Here is a 25,230-nt window from a genome sequence, read left to right on the forward strand (position 1 = left end):
GTGGAATCTTGTTTTTTATTATATTGTAAATTTCTTTCTTCATACATTTTTTTAAGCTTTTGTCACTCAGGTATAACTTATTATATCCCTTGCCATAATTTTATGTTAATAGTGCATAAGCTGCATCTAAAATAATTTCATTATTATACAATTCAAAATATATTATAATTTGCATTATCATTTCAGACTTCCTCTATTAGCTATTGAAAATATTTACTAATTTTCAAAAACAAGAATTTTCTTTAACATGAAGCTGTGACTTAATTAAACTGGTTGAATGTCATGTACTGTAAGACTCACATCCCATAAACTTTGTGTTTTGCTTGTTGGTATAGGTAAGTTAAATATTTCAAAATACTTTATACAGACTAGGAAAAATCCTTTCTCTAATTATGGCCACAACATTTTGTATATGATATGTGCTCATATTTTTATATTGTGATAAACTGTATGACTTTCCTCTTTAGCTGGGGCATTTAATGTGTCCTTGCTTAATGTTATTTATTGCTAATGTTTTGGACTACTTGTACGGTTTATGTGAGTCATCTGTCTTGGTTGCTGTATGATTTTCTGTCACTCATTACCTTTTTGGGGGAAACACATATTTCTTCTCTTTTTATTGATTATTATTCTTTCAGTACTTATTCCACAAATGATAGCATGCATTTTAGTTTGTCAAAGTCAAAAGTTAATCATTGCCTTCACTTTGTTTCCCAACAATGAAAAGTTTTTGAACATGCAGATTCACTCATGCCTGTTGGGGTTGCATTATTATGTTACATGTTTCATGTCCATGTTTTTAAAAACATTATTTATTCTATGATACAAATCCATAGGCTCAGGGATTTCCCCTTCTCCCACTCATTTCCCCTGTGTTATTACAGTAGTATAGTCCTTCAAGAACAGTAATAAGTCCATCATTCTGCTATTAAGTGTATCCTAACATTGCAGGAACAGACAATGTAAGAAAGTGCAGTTCCATTGGAATGTGAACTCTAAAATATTGTCACTCTCTTAATTCATAAGTTCACATTTAGGATTATTCTCATGCGCTCCTCTATTGTGGTATCCTTTTCCTTCTTTCCACAATAATTTTCATTTTGTATGAAATGCATCCATGAGAGTGTCTATTAGTGTGTATTTCTGAGGGCAAACACACTGCCATTTTTTGGTACATAGGAATATCTGCAAAATGCATTTAAATAGCTCTCTTTCTTAAAACACATTTTGGGTGAGAATAGGATTCAAAGTTACCAATTATTTGCTCATGCATATTAAGGATAACATTTACTATGTCTATTTGCTGGGTTTTCTTTCTTTTTTTAATAGAAAGGACAACTGTCAATTTGACACCTATTTTAAGGCAATCTGTTTTGATGACGATGATGAACATTGTAGATTGCTTTCCAAATCATATTTATTTTTTTTGTTTGAAAGGCAGAATAATTGAGACACAGAGGGAAACACCTTCCATTTACTTGTTCCTCCCCATATGGCTGCAATAATTAAAAATTAGCCAAGTGAAAACTGAGAGCCTTGAATTCCGTCTGAGACACCCACAGGAGTTGCAGGGACCCATTTGGACCATCCTCTGCTGGTTCTTCAGTCACACTAGCCAGCAGCTGGTTTGAAAGCAGAAAAGTTGGAACTCACACTGGTGCTCTGATAACTAAGTGCCAATGTATCTCACATTGTAGCTTAAAGACCTTACCAAGCCCTGTGGGTGGATTTTTAGCTCATACTTTTTTTATTTTCATGTTTTACAGTTTAATTGTTGTTTCTGCATGTAGATTTATCTTGATTCTAAGACTCTGTGCTCCTGACCCTGTGGATTCTTTCTGGTGATTTAATTTACAGTCCTGGCTTGATCCTGTATATCTTTGTTGGTTTTCTGCCATAGCCAGTCTTGGTAGCAGCATAAAGGAAGAGTATCAAAGAGAGGTGGTATAATAAGTCCTTCCAGGATTTGGCCTTATTTTACCTGGATAAAAAATTGGTGCAAATGGAAATGAAACAAAACTACTGGAAAAATACTGAATCATGTGAGTAGATAATCTATTATAAGATGTGGAATGACAGGTTAGAGGCGCAGGGGTCTTTGACACAGGTGTGTAACGACATCGCCCTAAACTGTTTCCTAGTTAGGGCACTATTTTCCTAGTTAATATTTATGAATTTTTAAAACACTTCACAGTATTTTAGTGCTACAAAATAATAAAAATTGCAGAACCAGATAATACTGTAATTGACTTGGATAAAATAATTGCAAATATGAGAGTCTCTTATGCAGCTATGGTGGTGGAAACACAGACTCTCTGGTTACAATGCCTGATTAAACTTAGGAAACTGAATTCACTCATTTTGTTTGGCAGTATTCTCATTTATAAAATATGAATAATAGGAGAGTCTAGTTTCATGCCACTTTGACGATTAAATGAGTAAATATTGAGAAAATGCTTAGAACTAAGTTTGACCATTAAGTCTCTCTCTCTCTCTCTCTACATATACACATACATGTATATCCTCTTTATACATATAGAATATATATATTCTATATATAGAATATATATGTATGTTTATATGTAGGAAAAGGAAGCAGGGGTGCCTGTCTCAGCCAAAATCACATTGAGTCCAGAGCCAATTTTTTAATTACCATGTCCTTCAATTAGATAAGCCTCACTCTCTTTTCTAGAAGTCCATGAGTATACAGACATATTTTTCTTTTAAATCTATTTTTTAAAGATTTATTTTATCTTCACTGGAAAGTCAGATATGCAGAAAGGAGGAGAGAGAGAAAGATCTTCTGTCCAATGATTCACTCCCCAAGCAGCCACTACAGCTGGAGCTGTGCTGATCTGAAGCCAGGCGCCCAGAGCCTCTTCTTAGTCTTCCATGTAGGTACAAGGTCCCAAGGCCTTAGGTTGTCCTGAACTGCTTTCCCAGGCCACAAGCAGGGAGCTGGATAGGAAGTGGGCGGCTGGGATTAGAACTGACACCCCCACATAGGATCCTGGCGCATGCAAGGCAAGGGCTTTACCGCTAGGCCACCATGCCAGGCCGGATGTATTTTTCTTTTAAGCAAGGAATAGATTATGTAAGGTTGAATATGGATTATTATTGTGCCACATGGGGGGAAACGCTGATTCAATTTGATTCTCAAATGTCTTCCTACATTGAACCATAATGACATTATCACTTAATTATTTGTACATTAGCATTTCTCACATGTGTAGTTTGGGACTATTTAGAAAAAAAAAATCCTAGATAGAACAATATTCTGTTTTTATGGTAGAACCCTGCTGTTAAATATCTCACAGGCTAATGTTTAATCGCATTCTTAGTCTTCAGCAGTTCTTGATAATGATTAACCTGAAATAGCTACTACCATACAGGAGTTGGGGACACATTTGCTTTTGTTGTTTCAATTTCCTTTCTCAGGAAGTTAAATGGTTAAAACTTGCAGATCTAAATTATGAACTGCCATCAGAGGGGAAAGTCTGTGAGAGATGGAAATTGGACAATTGGTATGTTTTGATAAATAAGCATTTATTGAATACTTGAGGACTATATTTGCATATATGTTTCTTTTCAATTGCACCCATCTATGTTATTCTACAGATTTTAAAGACTTATTTTCCATTATTAGGATTAATTCTTTTGTTAGTGTGATAGCTAAACTTAAAAATTAAATAATCCAGGTTTCTCTTTAAAGGTAACTTGGATGAGCTAAATATTAGGTCTACAACTCAGGAAGTTATAAAATAACACTTCAGTGAGGTACGTTGGCATGTTAAAAGCTGTGCATGTTTCATGGAGGCCAATGTATGCATTTGGGAGCAAGTATGGTATCTTGAAATCATTACTACCATTAAAGTCCTAGACATATCCATTACTTCTAATGTTTCCAGTCTCTTTATTACAATTATTACCACTACTTTTACTACTGTTATAACAAAAACATTTAGCATAATATCTAGCATTTAAAAATTTTTAAGTATGCAGTGTGATTTTTAAAAGGATTTAATTTGTTCTGAAAGAGTTACAGAGACAGAAGGGGAGACAGAGAAAGAGGGGGACCTTCCATTCATAAGTTCACTTCCAAGATGCCCTTGATGACTAGAGCTGGGCCAGGTCGAAGCCAGGAGGCAGGGGCCAGGAGCCCCATCCAGGTCTCTAAACTAGATGTAGAGGCCCATGCCCCAGACCGTTTTCTGCTGTTTTTCCTGAACATCAGCAGGGATCTGGACTGAACATGGAGGAGTCAGGGTATGAACTAGTGCCTATATCGAGTGCCAGTGCTATTTATGACAGCTTTACTGGCTATCCCACACAATGCAATAATTTTAACTGTATGTGGTAAATCTCAAGAAATTGCTTAGTATCTAGTATAACTTAAACAATGTATGTTGTAGCTGTCACATCTCTATTTTCTGATTCCCTAGCTTCTGGAAATAACTATTCTATGATCTGATTCTGTAAGTTTGACAAGCTTATGCAAGTTTATATTGTTTATCATTCTGTATTGTACATTTCATTTAGCATAATGTCATCCATTCATTCAACTCGTTCTTTTTAAGATTGAATAGTATTTTATTCTACAATCCACATTTTCTTTACCAATTCATGGGTTGATTGTCATTTAAGTTGTTTTAATACTTATATTCACATACGAGACAAATACTGCTTTTGTCATTCTGTGTTTTTCTTCTGTAAAGTTTACAATATCAGGTCCTACGTTTAAGTCTTTAATATAGTTTGAGTTATTTTTGTATGTGGTGTAAAATATGGGTTCAAGTTTATGCCTTTGCACAAGATATCTAGTTTTTCTCAACACTTTATATTAAAGACAAGATTTCCAAATTTTGTATTGTTGGCACTTTTGTTAAAAATAGTTGACTTGAGATCTGGCATTGTAGCTTTGTGGCTAAAGTCCTCACCTTGCATGCACCAGGATCCCATATGGATGCTGGTTTTTGACCTGTCTGCTCCACTTCCCTTCCAGCTCTTCAATTAGGGCCTGGGAGAGCAGTAGAGGATGACTCAAAGGCCTTGGAACCCTGCACCCACGTGGGAGACCCAGAGGAGGCTTCTGGCTCATAGCTTCAGATTGGCTCCACTCTGGCTGTTGTGGCAACTTGGGGAGTGAACCAATGTATGGAAGAATCTTCTGTCTCTTATCCCCTCTGTAGATCTGACTTTCCAATAAAAACAAATATTTTTTTTAAGAAAATTAGTTGTTACATATGCATAGATTTATTTCTAAGCTCTCTTTTCTCTAACATGTCTGGGAGCCTGGTTTTTACACCAAATAATACCTTCTTTATGACTATAGTTTGGTAATATACTTTACAATTAGTGGTTTTTTTTTTCATTTTTCTGAAATTTGCTTTAGGTGTTTGCATTTCCATGGCTCCACATGAATTTTAGGAGCTTTGTTTGTTTCGGTGGAAAATGTTACTAGAATTCTATTAGGAATTGAATTGAACCTATGGATTGATTTGTATAGAATGTCGACTTATTGATCCTTCCCAGATTAAAAGATCTTCTTATATGCAGATCTCATTTACCTGCCTCATTGTTGATTGGCAGAGTGATTTTTGGAATCAAAAGGATGTGAGAAAATATGACCAGAAGCAAATATTAAGGGAAAATTTTAACAACATTCCATATTTTGACCATCTTTTGTGCATGAGAAAGCACATCCCCAAAAGGAGCTCTCTTGATACAGGGTAACTAAACATGTGAAGAGTCACCACAAGTTGCCTTTGGCCATTAACACAAAATGAAGTCCAGAAACATGTACGTTGTTTGAAGCCACTGAGATCCGAGTCATTTCTTCAACAAAGTTGACCCCATTCAGTATGTGAAACTTACCTCTGTGTTCATAATGATCCAGAAGCTTATGGAAAGACATTGTACTATTTTATATACAAAATAGTGCCACTTAGTGAGACATAAATTCATATGTAAATTTATTGTATTTGAAAATCAGAAAAACACACAGGGAAAAAAAAAACAAACAAGAAGAGCTTCATCCATCAATAGATTGTATCAGTTAGGGTTGGGCCAAATTGAAGCCAGGAACCAGGAACTCCACTGCAGACTTCCACATGGGTTTTAGGGACCAAACAATTTTAATCCTCATCTGCTTTCTCCTTGTGTATATATTAACAAGAAGTTGGACTTCACGCAAATTGTAGACAATCACGCAAAGCGATTTGTCCAGTTTTTATGTTTCAGAGTTTCCATTGTCAGCAAGATTAAGTATTTCTCTCGAGGCATATATTTTGAGTACTAGCAGATATATTCTCTCTTCAATATGGCAGAGCTTGGTTTTACCTGTAGTAGTAGGTTGGTTTCACAGGTCACCAGAACATGAGATTACTTTTTTATGTTACTTGCTTCCTCTACTTGTAGTTGAAAAACTGTATTGGTGCCCTACACATTTTAGATAATTATCTCAGAGAAGGTACTCAGTGATGTCTTTATAAAAGTCTGTGACTCACAGCAATATGATAACTGATTTTCAATTGTTGGACAGAACATCAGCAGAATATTTGCAAAAATGTATTCCTAGCATCTACCAGAAAGCTTCCCTGTTCTAAAACTCCTCTCCTAAACCAGCTCCTGCCTCCATGACCACACCCATGAACAACAGACTTGTCCATTAAACTCAGCATCTCATTTCCATATTGTACATCAGTGCTTTAACACTTACACAACACCTGCATGTTCTCTGAATGCATGGATCTGTTAGAGAAGGAGAGAATATGCTGGTATGTAAACTAGATCATGTAATGTCTACTATGTGGATATCAGCAAGCTCTTATTCTACTCTAATTAAATCTCACCTTCCTTGGAGTAAAATAAACTCCTAAGCTCAATTATCACTTTGCACAATACTAGGGACACAGTCTTGGTCAGTTAAGTCCTTACTGAAAGTAACTGGATTGAATTTGATATCCAGGAAATAAAAAAAAAAAAGACTTGTTTGAGCCAGGCTTTATTTATTTGGAATTGAAACACAAATCCTCAGTGAAGCTCAGCTAGTTCATTTTTTAAAAGGTTTATTTTATTTGTATTTGAAAAGCAAAGTTCCAGAGAGAGTGACAGAGCGGTCTTCCACTTACCGATTCATTCAGCGAATGGCCACAATAGCTGTCACTGAGCTGATCTGACATCAGGAACCACAAGCTTCTTCTGAGTCACACAAGTGGGCCCAAGGTACAGGAGTCCAAGAGCATGAAACACCCTCACTACTTTCCCAGGCCACAAACAGGGAACTGTATGGAAAGTGGAACATCCAGGACTCAAACCAGGTTCGTATGGGATGCCAGCATTGCCACAAGATTCATGGCCTGTTATTCCATGGCACTGACCCCGCTAAGCTAGTTCTTCTCACCTTACAATATGGGACAACTTGCACTCAAATGTTATCGATGAATTTCTCAAGTCATTCCACCTTGTGAAAATTTTAAGCATCAAGAAAAAGAAACGTATTTTACTACTCATTCTATTAGCAGCGTGCAGTGACTGGAGTTGTCTGAGTGATGCCAGCATCTCCAATGGTTTCAGATGCTGGGTCCATTATCAATCACTCCATTCTCTAGCACAAGAAGTTTCTGATATCATGGTAACTGGGGGTTTAGTTGTCTTTACGTGTAATTTTAGCACACATGGAGCTAAAAAGATTCTTGGGGGCCAATGAGAAATAACATGGCATCTATCATCAGATAAATAGAAGTTTGACTCTCAGTGCTACTACTAATGTACATTAGCTGCTTTGCTTAGATAAGTCAGAAAAAGTATCCTGAATCTCAGCTGTCTCATTTACTGAGTCAGATAAATACTTACTTTCCTTGTTCCTGAGACTTGTAGGGTTAAGGTAATACAATACTTACCTTAGAGCCTGGCACAGGCCTGGAGTGTAATGTATGTTAGCCTGCTATTTGCGTTTCTAAAACCTATTAGAATGTCTGACATACAATAGGTGGTAAACCAAATTAATTTCAGGAAATAAACTCTGCCAAGCTCATTAACCAATTTCTTTTGTGGTGATTGGGAAAAGAAGATCAATTAAATCATGGGAAGGCTCATTAAATGTGAATTTTTGTGAACTGATAGAGGTGAAAATGGTCTTTGTCCTTGTCGGTATGGAGAGAGCTATGCAGTCCAACTTATGTGTAAATAATTTACTAAGTATATGTTCTGTGATTGGCACCAAGAACCAGAGCATTTCCTAACAGTAAAAAGAAACCCAGTGTTGAGCTATCATGAAGAATTTGCCACCTGGCTTGTGGATTCATGGGGATAACACACAGACATCTGGCTAGAAGCATGGTTTGTCAGTCCCTGAAATTCTACCAGTGGAAGTCTAAGATGCATTTCCTTCCATGACAGTATAATGCATTTGCATCTTATCTTGTAATACTTTAACACGTAATGTAGTACTCTAGCAAACATTCATTATCTTGATTTTTTAAAATATATTTAATGTGTACAAAATGATGTTTTGGAAATTATGTTTCTTTGAGAGGCAGAGAGACAGAGAAATACCTTCCATCTACTGGTTCAGGTGATGGCAATGACCCAGCTAGCTGAGCCATGCTTTCCTGAACCTGGAGTACATAATAACAAAAAGTTGGAATTGGAAGCAGAATTAAAACTTGAATAAGCACTATGATGGTGATGAGGACATCCTAGGATGTGTATTTTTTAAAAAAGATTTTTTAATTTACTGTTATTTGAAAGGCAGAGTTAGAGAGAGAGAGAGAGAAAGAGAGAGAGAGAGAGAGAGAGAGAAAGAGACAGAGAATCTTCCATCCTCTTATTTATTCTCTAAATGACCACAAAGGCCAGAGCTGGGTCAACCTGAAAGCAGGGCTGTGTGCAGAAACTTAGCATGGTAAGCCATGACACCAGTCCCTATCTTAGAAGTATGTTTTTTTTACAAAGTATATATTTATTTCAAAGGCAGATAAATAGATAGAGAGAATCTTGCATTTTGATTCATTCTCCAAAAGACCACAAGGGCATTACTGGATCAGTCTACTTTAGTCTATACTATAGTCTACCTATAGGATCATAGGTAGAGGCTCCGTCTACTAAGCCACAGCACCAGGCTTCTAGCAGTGTGTCTGCTTTTTAAAAACTATCTATTCAAAAGGCAGAGTTGAGGCGAGATTGAGAGAAAAGAGAAAAAGAGAGACGTTTACTTCTGATGGCCCATTTTCTAAATAGCCACAGTGACGGATATTGGGCAAATCAAAGCCAGGAGTCAGCACCTTCTTTTGAGTCTCCCACAAGGCAACATGGGTCCAAATGCTTGGGTCATCTTCTACTTCTTTCACTGACACACTAACTGGATCAGAAATGAAGCATCTGGAATTGGTGCTTGTATGGAATGCTGGTGTCTCAAGTCTTGGCTTAACATACTATGCCACAGCACTTGCCCCAAGAAGTGCTTTAACAGCTGCTTGCAATGTCTGTCTCCACATCCTACTTTGCTATACATAAATATATAGTGAAATAATTATACTCAAGAGAAAAACATAACAATCAAACACTTAGCTCTTTTTCTTTGGTAAGGTATTTGCACCTAATTTGCTAAGCAAGTTTCTATTAAACAATACAACATGTATGCTCTGAGCTCACATTGTACCTTAGACCTCTAGACTTACCCAGCCTGAATAATTACAACTTAGCACTCTCTGCACTATGTCTTTCTGTTCTTACACCTTTTACTCCCATTTTTATTTTCTTTTTACTTGATTTTTATGCAAACTCAATGGAGTAAATAGGTGTTCTTGTAACCAGAAATCTGAGAAGCCAAGGAAACTGAAATCTCAGACAGAGTTCTTTTCTTCTAGCTCTGGAAATGTTCTGCTAAGAGGAGGGCTATAGATTGGGAAGTGAGCCATCCTGCTGTGATTTTTGAGCGCCAGGGTCCCAAGCAAGTGTACTTAAATGACTTCATAATGTCAGGGATTTGAGGAGGGAGAAATACAATAGGATGGAATTCTTCTACCTTGGTATATTGATGTTTTTGCTGAACTCCCTGCTTTTTATTTGGGACTTTTTTGTGCATGATATAATGTTTAACAGCTTTCTAATATTTATTTTCTGGGTGCTAAGCACACTTCCTCATTGGACCAATAGAACTTGTCTCCAACACATTGCCAAATTTACTTTGAGAGGGTAGTAGGAGTGAGGGAACATAAAATGCCTGGATGAGAACTACCACTAAAGGAGAGGGATCAGAAACAAATTCATCCTATGTTTAAGGTTGTGCAGATCGGAGGATTGTAGAAATTGGCCCATGAACACAGATTCCATTGGTGATGGATACAGGTACAACTCTGCTTTTTGTGATGGATTTACTTGGAGGTGAAAGCTAGCCAAAGTTGTGGGGATGCTTGCATTACACTGCCCTCTCTGAGGCAAATAGCTGGTCTCAAAGTGAGACATGTTTTTCTGATAAACCAGGGTATACACTCAAGTAGAGTTCATCATTGAAACGTGGAGAGTAAGTAAAGGGACAATTGTCTAAGTGAAAGCCCAAAGGAACTAACAGTGCATGTGCTCTTTTTAGCACAGTATGAATGTCCACATCCAGCTGTCTGCTCCTGGCTTATAAAGCACAGTCTTCCCTATCAACAGGGTGACTCTGCATTCTGCTTGGCTTTTCATAAGATGGTGAAGTGATAACATATTAGATTAGGAGTGAGAAGTACTGGAGACATATGGAACCTTAAGCAACTCATGTCTCCTCCCTGGATGTAAGTTTTTGCATGTGAGAATGAAGTTAATTTTTGTATCTCCAAGGTATAAAATAATATGGTTTCCTACTTTTCCTACCACAACTGAAATCATTACTATTACTGCCAGCAAGTATTAATGTATGATTATTCTGCCATGCATGTCACCAGAAGTAATATGGTAATATCGTCTGTATCATTTTTTGTAAAATTAAAAAAAATGTTCTAATGAAGCAGATTAAGGCTACTTACACTATATGCCTCCTTGGGCTCGGAAGGACTAGTGAGGGAATGATCTACTTGGATATGAGAAATGAAGTAGCCAGGGCATTGAAATCCATAACTCACCATGGTTAATGAATCTTCCTCTCCCTACCCCAGTTCCCCAGGCTAAAGATAGGCATTGGTACCTATTAAATAAGAACCAGGAGAAAAGGAATTACAGTCAAAACCCTCTTAAGACATTTTCAAAGGCGCAGCCATTAAAACTTCTAAACCAGGAAATCTTCCTTGGAGAGAAATGGAAAAAATCACAGGTACGGTGCCATGCAAATGTGGCCATTTAATAAATACTGTTGGATGAGGAGGATGATAAGAATAAATGTGTGCTGGAGGGAGATGTGGGAAGCATGGCATTTTTAAGGAGAGGTTAGTCATTATTAATATTATTTTACAAACTGAGTTTGTGCATGTGGAAGTGGTATAAAGATGAGGATCCTTTTATTCCTCACTTTCAGTTTTTTTTTTAATTTTTAAAGTTTCAAATTAACTTGTAATACCTATACATTTTAAGGTTGTTTAATATGTCAACATACATATGCAGAGAGACCTTGGACTGATTGGATCAAACAATCAGCTTTTTCATTTCCTTATCTTTGTTTTTGAAGCCTATCAGCAACTCCATGGCTGCATGGCTGTTCTTTACGCAGGGCATTCCAAATTGTCCTGGGCTATAGTCAATCCGCTGTGCTGTTAAACATCAGAGCCATTACATTTACACACATTTTGACACCCATGTTTCAATCTCTCGTTTTCTCTTCTTTCCTTTCCTGCCTTCTAATGATCACTAATTTCATTTGGATCTCTTTCTCTCTTTCTCTCTCTCTTTCTCACTTTCTCTCTCTGTTACCTATGCACACAAATACATAAGTATATGTATTTTTTTTAACTTCCATATATTTGGCTATTTATCATTGCAACAACCAACTTCTATATATTGGCCATAGGAGACAAACTACTGTTAACATACCTATCTCAAGTTCCAGTGATGCTGTGGAAGCACTTTTCTCATTTTTACTTTATCCTATGTATGTCATAGGATAACACTTGCTAACACTGATTCAGCTCCTGTCTTCTTTCTTATTTTGCACTGCCGTTATAAGCATGTAGGATTGAGAGGAGAAAGCAAGCATCTGAAAGAGGGGATTTGAAGATTGAAAATTACAGATATCACTGCTACCCACATGATTTATTTAACTGAAGTAAGGCTTGTAAATACAGTTTGGCATATATCAAGGGTAAAGAACAGAAAGTATCAGTGCCAAATCATTATGATGGAAATAACAATTAAGAACAAAATTTAAAAGGGCTTTGTCTTAAAATAAAATGAAAATTGAACACTAATATAGAAAAAAGTTAAGGAAACTGGCTGAATGAAGTAGAAAGGTGGGGTGAGTGGTAATGTGTCAAGGAGAGGAAGCTAAAAGTGAAAACTAAAGAAAATATTCAGAATGGTCAGGAGAAAGGGAATTTTAGAAACCAAGGAAGCAGAATTGTTCCAAGTCTAAAATATCAAATTTTACACAGAAATCAAGGCAATGAGACAGAAAAGGGCAGAACACACTAATTGTTTGAAGGGCTAGGGACAGCCTGAATTTCATACACACAAGTTGGAAAGATATATACTAAAAGTGGAAAACAAATATGGAAGATATGTCTGAACCTTAATAGCAATACTTTTCACTATAGCCAAGAATTCAGAATAACTTAAATATTCATCAATAGCAGACTAGTTGACTTAATTGTGGAGTACTTATATATTAAATAACATAGTATATAATAAAAATTAAACTTTTGGTTACATTTTATGAATATTTACCCAAAGAAGCCAAACACAAAAGTTCATATTTCATGAACTCATTTTTACAAAGTTGGAAATATTCAAATCTGATCTATGGTATTAGAAACCAAGATGGTGGGTGCTTGTGGAGGGCAGTTGTGACTTCAAGGCAACAGGAAATTCTTTTTAAATTTTGGCAATATTTGAGATTTGCATAGCTATGTGAGTATTGGATAGCTGTTAATGCCCCAAATTACTCATGCCCTAGTAGATGTGTTACTTATATGGCAAAAGCTTTTGCAGATGTTAGCAATTTAAGCATTGAAGGATAATAAGATCAGTTTGGATTAACTGCATGGGACCAATTGTCATAAAGGGCTCTTATTTATTTAATAGCACAGTTCCATAGGCTCTGGGATTTCCACCTGACACCCCCCACCCCAAACACACACCTTCTCTCCCTCCACTAATTTTTCCTATATTAATACAATAACATATTCCTTCAAAAAGAGTAGTAAGACTATCATTCTGCTATTTACATGTATCTTGGCATTTTAGGTATAGACAATGGTGGGAAGTCCAACATCCAATTTTCAAGACATATTTAACAGTTTAGTTGGGAGTCCATCTTTGATTTGGGATTAGAGAACTATACTGCTTTGTTTCTTCACTTTTCAATATGATAGTCTGTATTATAGAGTTCCTTTAGATGAATATATGCACATGCATGTTTACTTACATATCTATTGATCTTGTACTTTGCATCAAGTTTGCCCGAAAGGTTCTGGTAAGAGATATACTTGTAGTTCAGTGCACAGGATGTGCCAATAAAAGGAATGAGGCGGTTTGAAGATGAACAAAAGGGCATGAGTAGAGGAATCTAGAGGGGGAGAAACAGATTCTTATTCTAGAGTCTCCAGAAAGATTTGAGCCAACAGCTTGTTTTATTCCTAAAAGCTTTGATTTTCAAAATTAAGTGATAATAAAATAGTCACTGATTTTGTGCTGATTTATTACAGTATTAAAAGAAAACTAATACATATGGATATGACAGCTTTGAAAATTTCCTTGTGTATATATACAACAATAATTTATGTAGCTGTATATATATATATGTGTGTGTGTATGTAATCTACATCATAGAAAATCATAGAGTGGCCAGTGCAGTGGCTGAACATGGCAACAATCTGCACTGTGGCACCAGTATTCCATATGGGCACTGGATCATGTCCCAGTTGCTCCACTTTCAATCCATTCCAATCCAACTCTCTTCTTATAACCTGGGAAATCAGTGGAGGATAGCCCAAATCTCTGGGACCCTGTACCCATGGGTGAGACAAGGAAGAAGCTCCTGGCTTTGTGTCAATTCAGCCCTGGTTATTGTGGTCATTTGGAGAGTGAACCCATGGATAAAATATCTTCTCTCCTTTCGGCCTTTGCTCTGTAAAATTTGCCTTTCTTATAAAAATAAGTACTTTTTCAAAAAAAGAAATTCATACTGATAATAGGATTGAACAAGAGAATTATCACTGACAATTAGGAAGTAATTTATCATCCTATTGAAAATAGTTTTTGGTACCAGTGAGGGCAGGCTAGTCCTTGACCTGTGATGCTGACATCCTATATGGGTTCAGCTTAAAGTCTTGGATACTCCACTTTCAATCCAGCTCCTTGTTAATGGCCCATGAGAGCAGCAAAAGTTGGCCCGATGCACTGGGACCTGACATCAGTGTGAGAAACCAGAAGGAGACCCTGGCTTCTATGTTTGGACCAATCCAGCTCTGAGAGCTGCAGCCATTTGGAGAGTGAACCAGCAGATGAAGCATCTGGCTCTGCCTGTCTCTCTGTACATCTGCGTTTCCAGCAATTTTTTAATGCATCTTTTAAAAATATAGTTTTTATAGCATGATGGATATAGGAGCATGATTACTATCTTTTTTCTAAATGAAATTGAGGAAGTGAAAGAATGGATTGGAACCTGCTTCTACAGTTTGTCAGTTATGGAAAGAAAATTTGTGATTCAATGGGCATAGGGTGATGTGCACTAGTGTGGTGTATAGGCTACAGTTCCATCTAGAGAGTCTTGAGCAAATTTCATCCCCAAGGAAGGAAATTAAAAAATTATAGGAGAGAATAGTCAAATGTTTAAGAAATGAGGTAGACCGTGTACTATTTCTGACTCTTTTACTCAGGCACACACGAGAACACCTGAATATAAACACAGGAGCAGTAACTGGAGATTTTATATACATGCTGGAGTACAAGTCTTCTTTAGAGTGGGAGGCAGGAAACTAAGTTTTTTTAAGTGTGTCATTTGGCATAATACACCTTGAACCTTATTGAGTTAAAACAAAAATAGCTTATCCTCTTCACAAATTCATAGATCATTGAGTGGATATTCTAGCCTTGGTTGATGAGAATTCTGAAATTAGCTGGTAATTCAACTAGTTGGCCCTACCTGGGATTATGTGTCTCCATCACAGGATTTCCTTTACTTTATCCCCCAGCAAGCCAGTCTTAGTTTACCTTATGTTAGAGGCAATCATCAAGAGACTAAGCAGAGGTGTGGTGACACGTACCAAGGACTAGACTTGTAACTGGTAACCTGTCACTTCTACCTCATTTTTCTGACCAAAGCAGGTAGGAAGACAAGCTCAATACCACAGTGAAGAAATGAATTTAATCTCAAATGTGTAAAGCTATGAAGTTATATTGCAAGAGGTCTGGATCCAGGGGAAAGGAATAATTCAAACTGTTCTAATAGTCAGCAAATTAAAATATTCTTTCTGAGTGCTTTGGCTTAAGATACCATTTGAGGAATATATTTTCCTGTGTTTGAAAAGCTCTACCTTTCTGCTATTCTGGCATCAGCTTTTCATGAGCGGATTTCTAGTCCACAGCAAAGACTTTACATTAGCTGGGCAACCATTTAGGGTAGCTGGGGATATACTATATAGTTACCTGAAATGTCCAGATATCCACCCAGCTTTCTGCTTCATTAGATTTTGATGCCTTTCACAAATTTTGGAGAAGGGGAATGCACACATTAGTAGCAGAGATACAAAGCAATTATAATATTCAAGCTTAGATTTATCAAAAGCTAAATAATCCCTTCTCACCTAACAGATTTTGGATCTTTTTAAATGCAGTGAAGATCTGGATCACAGATTAACTTTTCCATTACAGAGATATTAATTTTCTGATATGTTTCATTATGTTTTAATTCCTTGGCACATGGTAAGAACCCTCTGTAGTATGGCACAAATGAACATGGAATGCATCTCAGATCATGCTTTGAGTCATAATATCCCAACCTCCTCTTTACCTTCTCACTCTATTTTCCCTCCTGAATAGGATATACCCATATTGATATTCTATACAGAAACCGAGTGTGCAATTTATTATGTCAAACTGAAAAATGCCTGTGGTAATACAGGTTTTTATAGCTGTGGTTTTCTGCAGCTCAAATTGCTTTGAGTATCTATGTGTCGGCAGAAAGTTCGAAGAGGATGGATACAGAAACCATGAGTGGACAAAAGACACCTTTGGAAACTACAAACCAGCAACCAAAAAAGCCTTTTAGCTGTAAGTCAGCAGACTTGTATGTCAAGCTTGGCTGACTAATTATTGCTTATAATTTGCATTAGGATTAATTAACTAATTAGAGAGGAATGTCTGAAGGCAAAGTTATGGCTCTGCTTGTCAAGCTGAGGACTTTAATTATTCTGATATTTTTAATTATAATCAGCTGCTGAATGAGTATTACATTGTCAGCTACTATCGCTGAAACTAGGCTGGGCAAAGGGGCTGAGGAATAGCGAGGTCTCACTGCTGTTCCTCCTAATGGAAAAAATTGTCCTAGCCACCCTAAGGAAGAAAATCTTCTAATACCAACAGACTTCAGAACTGCAGACATAACTGAGTAAAGCAAAATAAATCAGACTGGTTTGCCAACTAAAGGCTGAAATAGAAACATCACCTGAGCAGAACAAGGGAGTCAGTTTCTGTCCACCTCTGATAGTAGTTGGCAGGAAGCCTCATGCTGATGATCATACTAATGGCCTGGGATTAGTCAACTTGGCGTTCTATTGTGTATGCTGGAAACTGTCTCCTGGAGTTCTCTGTAAATTTCTTGCTGTAAAATTTGGCTGATGTGACTTTTTTTCTTTTTCCAAAATTGAAATGAGAAGATTTAGCATGTATATTCTAAAGATTGCTTGGAGTGCTCCAAAAAAATTATTGAATAAATAATATTTATTTATTCACTTATTTAGTTATGTGTTTAGTACATAGGATATAATCAATAAAAATTACTGAATGAATTGTGCCATACTGGTATGTAATACACAAAAACTGCCAATGGCTTACTGCAAGACCTAATTTCAGATATATCTGCAATTTTTTTTTGACAGAACATTGGAAATCAAAATGTAATCTTTATCCTAGATAAGACAGTTAAGGATTAGTCATTAATTCAATGTAAAAACTGCTCCCAAATGATTTATTCAAAGATGAAACATAATAACTGAATATTCTTCGTTCTTATATAGAGCCATAAAGAAACTCTATGCTTGAGATATTAAAGGTTCCAAATGGCTGACACATTAGCAAGGGCCTGCAGATTTAATGTCAAGGCACTACACAAATGTTGTGCGCTGATTTCTTTCCTTTATAAACATGCCCAGAATTTAGTTCCAGATTTGCAGTCACACAGATACTCCATGTGAGTCTGCATTGATGTTTTTAATTTCTTCTTGGGGAACATGGCTTAGGAAGGAGACCTTCATTTAACCCTTCCTAACTGTAAAAATATTCTGCATTTAGTGGCCTTTGTTAAGAATAGAACCAAACATGATAGTTGGCTGTTTATTAGATCAATTTATTCAGACCCTCAAGAAACCTTTGAGATGGGCAGAAGTCTTTGCTGTATTTAAGGGTATGCATGCTGTTTAATTTCTTGAACAAACCCTTACATACACTTTCTCTGCGACAGGCACTATTTGAAGCATTGTTGAATCACCTTAGAAGGAGCTCCCTGCATTACTGAGGTGCAGAAGTTAGAGAACCTGCCTAACGTAGTCCATCTCGCCCTTGTGGGGCTGGAGGTTGAGCTCTGGTCTAAGAGGCCACATTCATCACAGTGATGATCCTCACGCGGTGTGACTTGAATCCCTCCCACTTGCAGGCCTCATCTGTCATTGGGGAATAATGACAGTAATTGCATCATACAAGAGGATTCACTGAGGTAAGGTCTACAGAGCATTTCAAACATATATAAAACATAGAGCATGTTTAATACAAGAGCCATTTGGCTAGATGCCAAACTCAACCTCCCAATTTTGCAATATGAAGCAACCAAGGATCAGAAGTTAAGTACCTTGTTGAAGGTCACTGTGTTAGCAGCTGACCATGAAGAGAGTTTGAGGTACCCAGTTCTGGGTCTAGTGCCATATTTACTGTTTGCATTATGATTTTCAGACTGACTGGCTTGCCTTTCAGTTAGTGTGGAACTCTACGTTCTCCCCCAAGTTTAGAAAATAAAGGCAAATTAAAGTAGTTGGTTACTCTTCTCATGTAATTTTTTTTTGTGTGTAAGACAAATATTGCTGCCCTTTTCCCCAATGCCTGACTTCTTTATGATCCATTGTCTGGATTTGGAAAGGCACAGGCAACGTTTAATTTGTTTATGTGAAACTCAGGTAAGAAAAGCTCTCTCTAGCATCATTATGCAAGTTGGCTTATTGCCTCACTGATATGTTTGGCTGATTTTTGTTATTGCTGCTATCAAGGTTCTTGGGCTGTATTGATATATCCAAACAAAATACCATAGGTGTACATGACCTTGTATTGTCTTAACAGCATACTGCTTTACATTTATATATTTTTTCAGATGCATTATTTACTTGGATTTGTTCAATTTGAAAAATTCTGTCTCCCTTTTTCAGATGAGGAGTCGGGAGCTCAGAGAATGGGGTGCTGAATTGTTTAAAACCGTAAGACTGGGCCCTTACTGAAAGACTAATGGTCCTTGGCTTTATTTGTACCTGGCTGGATTTTATAATAGAGGATCAATTGTCTTCTTGAAAATGTTTGCTTTAACAGACATGGAATAATAATTAGGCACTTATCACAATGCCAGATTTAGAAGTCATCCAAAAAACTCATTAATCAAGAGGAATACTCTCCAAATATCATATCTGACAAATATGAAGAAATAAAAATATATGTAGAGATGCATGATGAATAAAATATAAACATTTAAATCAAGACAGACTCCAAACTTCTATTTAGTTTTTTGTTAACTGTATTTTATTATTATTATTATTATTATTATTATTATTATTACTACTACTACTACTACTACTACTACTACTTTACAATGCAGCTACAAAGGCTCTGGGGTTTCCACTCTCCCCTTCCCCAAAACTCCTTCCCCATATGATTTTCCCCATATTATTGCAGTCATATAGTCCTTCATAAGCAGTCACATGTTCATTATTCTGCTCTTTAAGTGTCATCTTACATTGTAGTTTTGGACAATGACAGAGTCCAGCGACTTATTGTTAAGACATATTTAGCAATTTCTTTGAGAGTTCATCTTTGGCCAAACTTCCACTTAACCTTTCCTATCCCTAATCTAGGTTTTGCACAACTTCCTCTTCCTTGATGGAGAAGAGTCACATCTTCTAAGGGCATTTGGAAAGAAATTTGGTTACTTGCAGTGCCAGAAAATCGGAGTTCCTGGGAGGGTGGCTCAACTCAAAGGTGGTGGCAACAGCTCTCCAGGCTGCAGGTTCTTTCAGATGTTTGTGATTTGGAGCCTGCCTTACAATGAAGCCTTCTGCTCCAAAAGGAAGTGGTTCACTCACCAGCTGAGTTGGGCCAACTGTTCTTTATTAGAGAACATCTGGTGAGAGTATTTGAAGTAAACTTCTCTGGAAAAAGTGTACACGTTTATGCTCTGGTATGCCATTTGCATCATGCTGGATCCGTTGTGAAACATGTTTGAAAACAATCTCAGGCTAGTTGCATTATTTCTCCTTTACTAGTCAGCATTCTTCTGCTTGAAAGGGCTTTTATCTACAAGGCTGGTATTACCCACCCACTTCCCTCACCCATGAGGAATCAAAACACACTTCATCATACTCAGGCCTCAAAATGGACAAAACATAAAGATACTGTCAATGTTCGATAACTAATTTAGATTTGTTGCCATGATGCAGATATGAAAGGTAAGTGTAAACATAGCTATAATCACCTCTAATAATAGTGTTGTTTTATTAGATGGTACGTAAAAATAGAACAAAAATGAAAATATGGCAGGAAACTTGAAGGTATTTTCATCTGAGAGGATAAGCGGGTCCTTCGTTCCCAGGATACCAAACTCAAAGAGATAATGCCACGATGCAATTTCTTTCAAGATAAAAAGAAAGGTTGCAGGCATGCATGTGTGCATACGTACATGTGCACACACACACACACACACACACACACACACACACACACACACACACAACCTGCACATAAAATCCTGACGGAACGGGCTAGAATGAGAACATCAGTCCTCCAAACTGGTATGAAATGAATATTGGATAATTTAGAAAGACCTCATGACTCCTTTGAATTCTTATAGCATCTGCAACAGAAATAGTAAACTGAAGAATATCTCTTTTACGAAGCATGGAAATGTAAGGAATGGCTTTTACAGTAGTGAATATTTCAGAAAATGGAGTACCAGAACCTAATCAACAACTGATTCTTTGGTCATTACATAAGGTGTAGCACATAGAAAACTCTTTACCTATTGCCATATTTACTGTCTGTGCTCTGAGCCGGTTGTGCCACCTAGGTCTGTGTGTCCAGAGTTTCTTTTCTTCATATGAAGGGCTGAAGGCTCTTGTTAACGTATTCCCTTTTGTCAGCTGCTATCCCCTGGTGTCAACACTTTGTCTGCCATCAACGTACTTGTGGTATCCTCACACACCTATTTACTCTGATTCAAACTTTTCATCCACTATAAGGTGGCACATTATGTCACCAAGACTTTGAGATTTCCACCTAAAGTGAACATCCAAGGAAGAGCTTTGGAAATATAATGTGCACAAGTATTACGTCATTAGTTTAAGTTCATAATTCTTCCCTTTCTTTACCCATTGTGTTCCAAGTAGCTATGAATACCAAGGCATCTAATTTCAAAGTTATTTTTTTCATGTCATTTCTGTAAGATGATTATAAGCTCTTTTGTGTTAGAAACTCCTATACTTGTTTACATTTTATTTTTATTTGAATGGTGCTTCATTTACAAATAGATTTAGTGAATTTAGCAAAGACTAAGTAGGTTGCTTAAGACTTTCTAAGCCCCAGTTTCCTCATTTATATATTGCGTTGGATTTGATTTCAATGAATTATTGCCTGGGGAACAGGAACTGCAAAATATAAGGGCATTCATGTGTATAAACCAATATGACAATGTAAGGCCAGCATATCTCTTTTCTTCTTTATGGAGCTACAATATTCCTGATTTTTGGTGCTAAAATAATCTTTCTTAGATGAAACAGTGATGACAACAAATGATTTTTGAAATCTGCCCACTAGCCACATTCTAGGAGGCATTTTATTTTGCCAGCAAACTGGTCAGACTATTCTTGGAAATCAGTAAAATAAATTACCATATACTTGTTTTGAGCCACATGGCATCAGTAGACATGAGCAAAGATATCAATTAAAAGCAGCTCAAGAAGAATATGAAAAACGGGGAGGAAAGCAAAGCAGAGGCTCCAGAAGGTAAACTGGACCATAAAGAGCAATCAGCAGAGTTAAAATGAGTCAACTCAAAATCTACTCAACAGATAATCAGATAACTGAACTTGAGAAAGATAATAGTAATAGGCCAAGAATTAAAATGCCTAAAATCAGTATCATTGTATAAATGCTGTGAATAAAAAATTTTCATGTTGTTTTAGTCATGAGTAATCCAACCCAGAGGTTACAGAAGCAGATGCTTTTCTCAAGTTTTATGTTTCAGTCATGGGTCCCCTTGTCACAACTTGATTTTTAGGATTTTTTTGGGTTATGTTAAGTGTATGTCTTATTCTGACACCTGAAGGTAATTATCTAAATATATTGTGTCTTCATTCAATTATGGAGTATGAGAATTCCTGGGCTGTCCTTACTCAATGCTTGAAAGGAAATTTGTGCATTGAAAAAAATATTCCTACCATGACACAATATAACTTGGGTACCCTATATTAGTCTCTCGAAGGAAGTAAAAAGAAAGCTATCATGAATTTGTGAAAATTTGTGAAGAGTACAAAGCAAACATTCAGTTGTAATATTCTACAGTTTCCACATGTGTTTTTAAAACAGAGAGCCTTGTCATCCCAAACCATAACATATAATTTGAAGATGTAAATACATATAAGGGCAATTTGTTAAGTTCCTGTAGGCACAATTCCTACTGCACCCATAATATCAGGAAATTTCAGGGCAGATGGCAGAGGACAGAGCCCTCTCTGCAACGGATGTTATGGAAGTCATCTGCTATTTTAACATCTTACTGATAGTTCCTTGCAAAGTCAGAATATTGTCCAGGCACGGTAGCTGTGGAGCCCAGTAGAACGACTTTTCAATTTCTCCAAATACTTTTTCTTTATTTCTGTCTTCCCATGAGCACACTCTTCACTTCAACTACTAACTCAGCGAAGAAAATAGATTTCAATAGGGGTGAAGTTACAAGGAAAGAGAAGAAAAATGACATCATTTGAGCCTTCTAGATAGTTGCCATGCCTTTAGTTGAAACTCAGGACCAACAATTTTACGTCTAATCTTAACTGCCCTAGTTTATGACTTGCCTCTGTGACGTATGGCTCAGTGACAGTTCATATACATCACATGCGTTGCTCTGTGTGGGACAGAGACATTCAAGGTGGAGCAAAACTGCCTCAGTTGCCTCCGTTGTTCTGATGATGTGGGTACCAAAAGTTCTCCATTTTCTTTGTCTTCCCTGCTGCATTGACTACAGTTTAGTTTATAATTGCTGATCTGAAACCAGTGGCTTGTGCAGCTTCTGATGCTGCTAGCAAGCAACTTTCCTCTTTCATTTCAGGAGATTGAGAGGGAATGGGGTAGGAAACTGAGAGCCCAGGAACGTTTTAGGACCCAAGTGACTGAAGCCATGGTCATGATTCTTCTTCGTATTTTCTAATTGGAAAGTCAGATATACCAAGGAGGAGAGACAGAGGAAGATCTTTAATCCACTGATTCGCACCCCCAAGTGGCCACAATGGCAAGCTTCTTCCAGGCCTCCCATGTGAGTGCAGGATCCCAAGGCTTTGGGCCGTCCTGGACTGCATTCTCAAGCCACAAAAAAAGAGCTGGATGAGAAGCAGGGCTCCTGGGACACGAAGCAGCACCCACATGAGATCCCGGCATGTGCAAGGCAAGGATTGAGGATTCATGAGCAGCATCTGGGACATTACCTCTTGCAGTAGGTTAGAGCTGAGTGCTCAGAAAACACTTAAAATCCTTCAGAAGACAGTTGATACTTTCACTAGAAAAATATTTTACAGAGCTGGTTTTCTAGCTTTTGGTTAGATAGCTCCTTCATCATTACATTCAATCAGTATGTATTTATTCTGTAGTAAAATATGTGCTCTGTGTTGTATTAGGGTCAAGGGATTTGAATGTAGATTTATGCAACTGAAGAACCCATAGTGTGGCAAGAAAAGGAGAAAAAAGTAAGTTAAGGATAAGCAAGTCTCCCACTCTGCTATAAGCATGAGCCGTTATATATGGAGAGTGAATCTGTTGGGGATGAGGAGTGAGCAAGGAAGAAATTCACCAAGGAAATCGCATCGTATCATAGCTGAGCATTAAAGCAATATTGTATTTGTGTTCTAGAAAATAGTGGGAGGAGGGCCTGGCATTGTGGTGTAGTGGGTTATGCTGCCATTTGTAATGTCTGCATCCCATCTAAGAGTGCTGGTTCAAGTCCTAGGTATTCTGTTTCTGATCCAGCTGCCTGTGAAACTGCCTGGAAAAGCACTGAAGGATGCCCACAAACTTGGGCCTCTGCCACCAGTAGGGGAAACTCAGATGGATTTCTTGGTTTCTGGCTTTGGCCAGTCCAAATTTGGCTTTTTGGCTATTAAATTAATGAATTGATAGATGCAAGCTATCTCTTTCTCTCTCCTCTCTCTGTCACTGTGCCTTTCAAATCAGAAAATATAACATTTTCTTTAATCAAAAAAAACCTGGAGAAGAAATTGAATATAGAGGGCACTGCTTGTTTGGAGGCTTGAAAGGACTGACTAGACGAACATGGTAGAGTAATGTGTATGGGTTTGCTTGAGTTGATGCTAGAGAGGAGACATTTAAGATTCACTAATTCCAAAGGTTCTTGTCCCTATCAAGGAGAAATGATGGGTTAAATATATCTCATTCACCTCTATTTCCTGCTCAACATCTGAATTTTGGTGGGACAGGAAATAAACAGGGGATACAGACAACTAACATGAACTCTTGATAGGGATTACTAAGTCAAAGAATGAGTCTCTTTTATGCAGTCTTATTTAATCCACATAACCAAAGAATGGCGAAATGTATGTATTGCACAAATGTGGAGACTGAGTTCGGCCAAAGCTATCTAATATGCATGATGGTCTCAGAATTGCACTGAGATCAGTGTGGATTTAATATTTGTTCTGGACCTTATGGCTTCTAGTGGCTACTTTCAAAAACAGAGTCATGATTCCTTATCTATGATTATGAAAGTTGAATTAATTTTATGGACTTGGTGAAAGATCTGGCCTTTATCCATGACAATGTAAGGCCATTCCATCCACAGAAGCTGGATACCCAAGTGGGACTACCATGTGTTGGCACTGGCCGTGTAATGTCGCCTGGCAGGAACAGATCTCCATCAAGCAGGAGAGAAGACAGCAGCAGATAGTGGTTGCAAGCCTGGGAGAAGCATACCAAAATCGGGATTTGTGTAGTAAAATTGAAAGCATATTTGCGTTTAGGAATCAAACGCATGCATTACCACTGTCCTGGAAATAGGCTGACTCAGACCATACAACTAAATAAAAGAATAATGTTTACTCAGAACTGATGTACTTGTTTAAAAAGTTAATGTTTTAAGCTTTCTGCCTCCTAGCAAAACATCACTAATCTAATTAGAGTTTTCCAACCCCACTTGGCCTACAAGGAAGCCTGCAGTACATTGACTGCTTACCAGACAGGATGGACCCCAGGCCCTTTCTCCACACTCCCTCAGTTTAAAAAAGTTTGACTCTACCCATCTTCTCATCTCCAATTTTTTTTTCTCATTTTTAAGCCGGGCATCAGACACATTTCAGCACTTGGCACCCCATGGAATCCCAGAGAGCAAGCTTGTTTGTGTGATAGCTCTTA

Source organism: Ochotona curzoniae, unplaced genomic scaffold, assembly GCF_017591425.1.
Source record: "Ochotona curzoniae isolate NIBS_2020 unplaced genomic scaffold, NIBS_Ocur_1.0 contig_3819, whole genome shotgun sequence".
NCBI lineage: Eukaryota > Metazoa > Chordata > Mammalia > Lagomorpha > Ochotonidae > Ochotona > Ochotona curzoniae.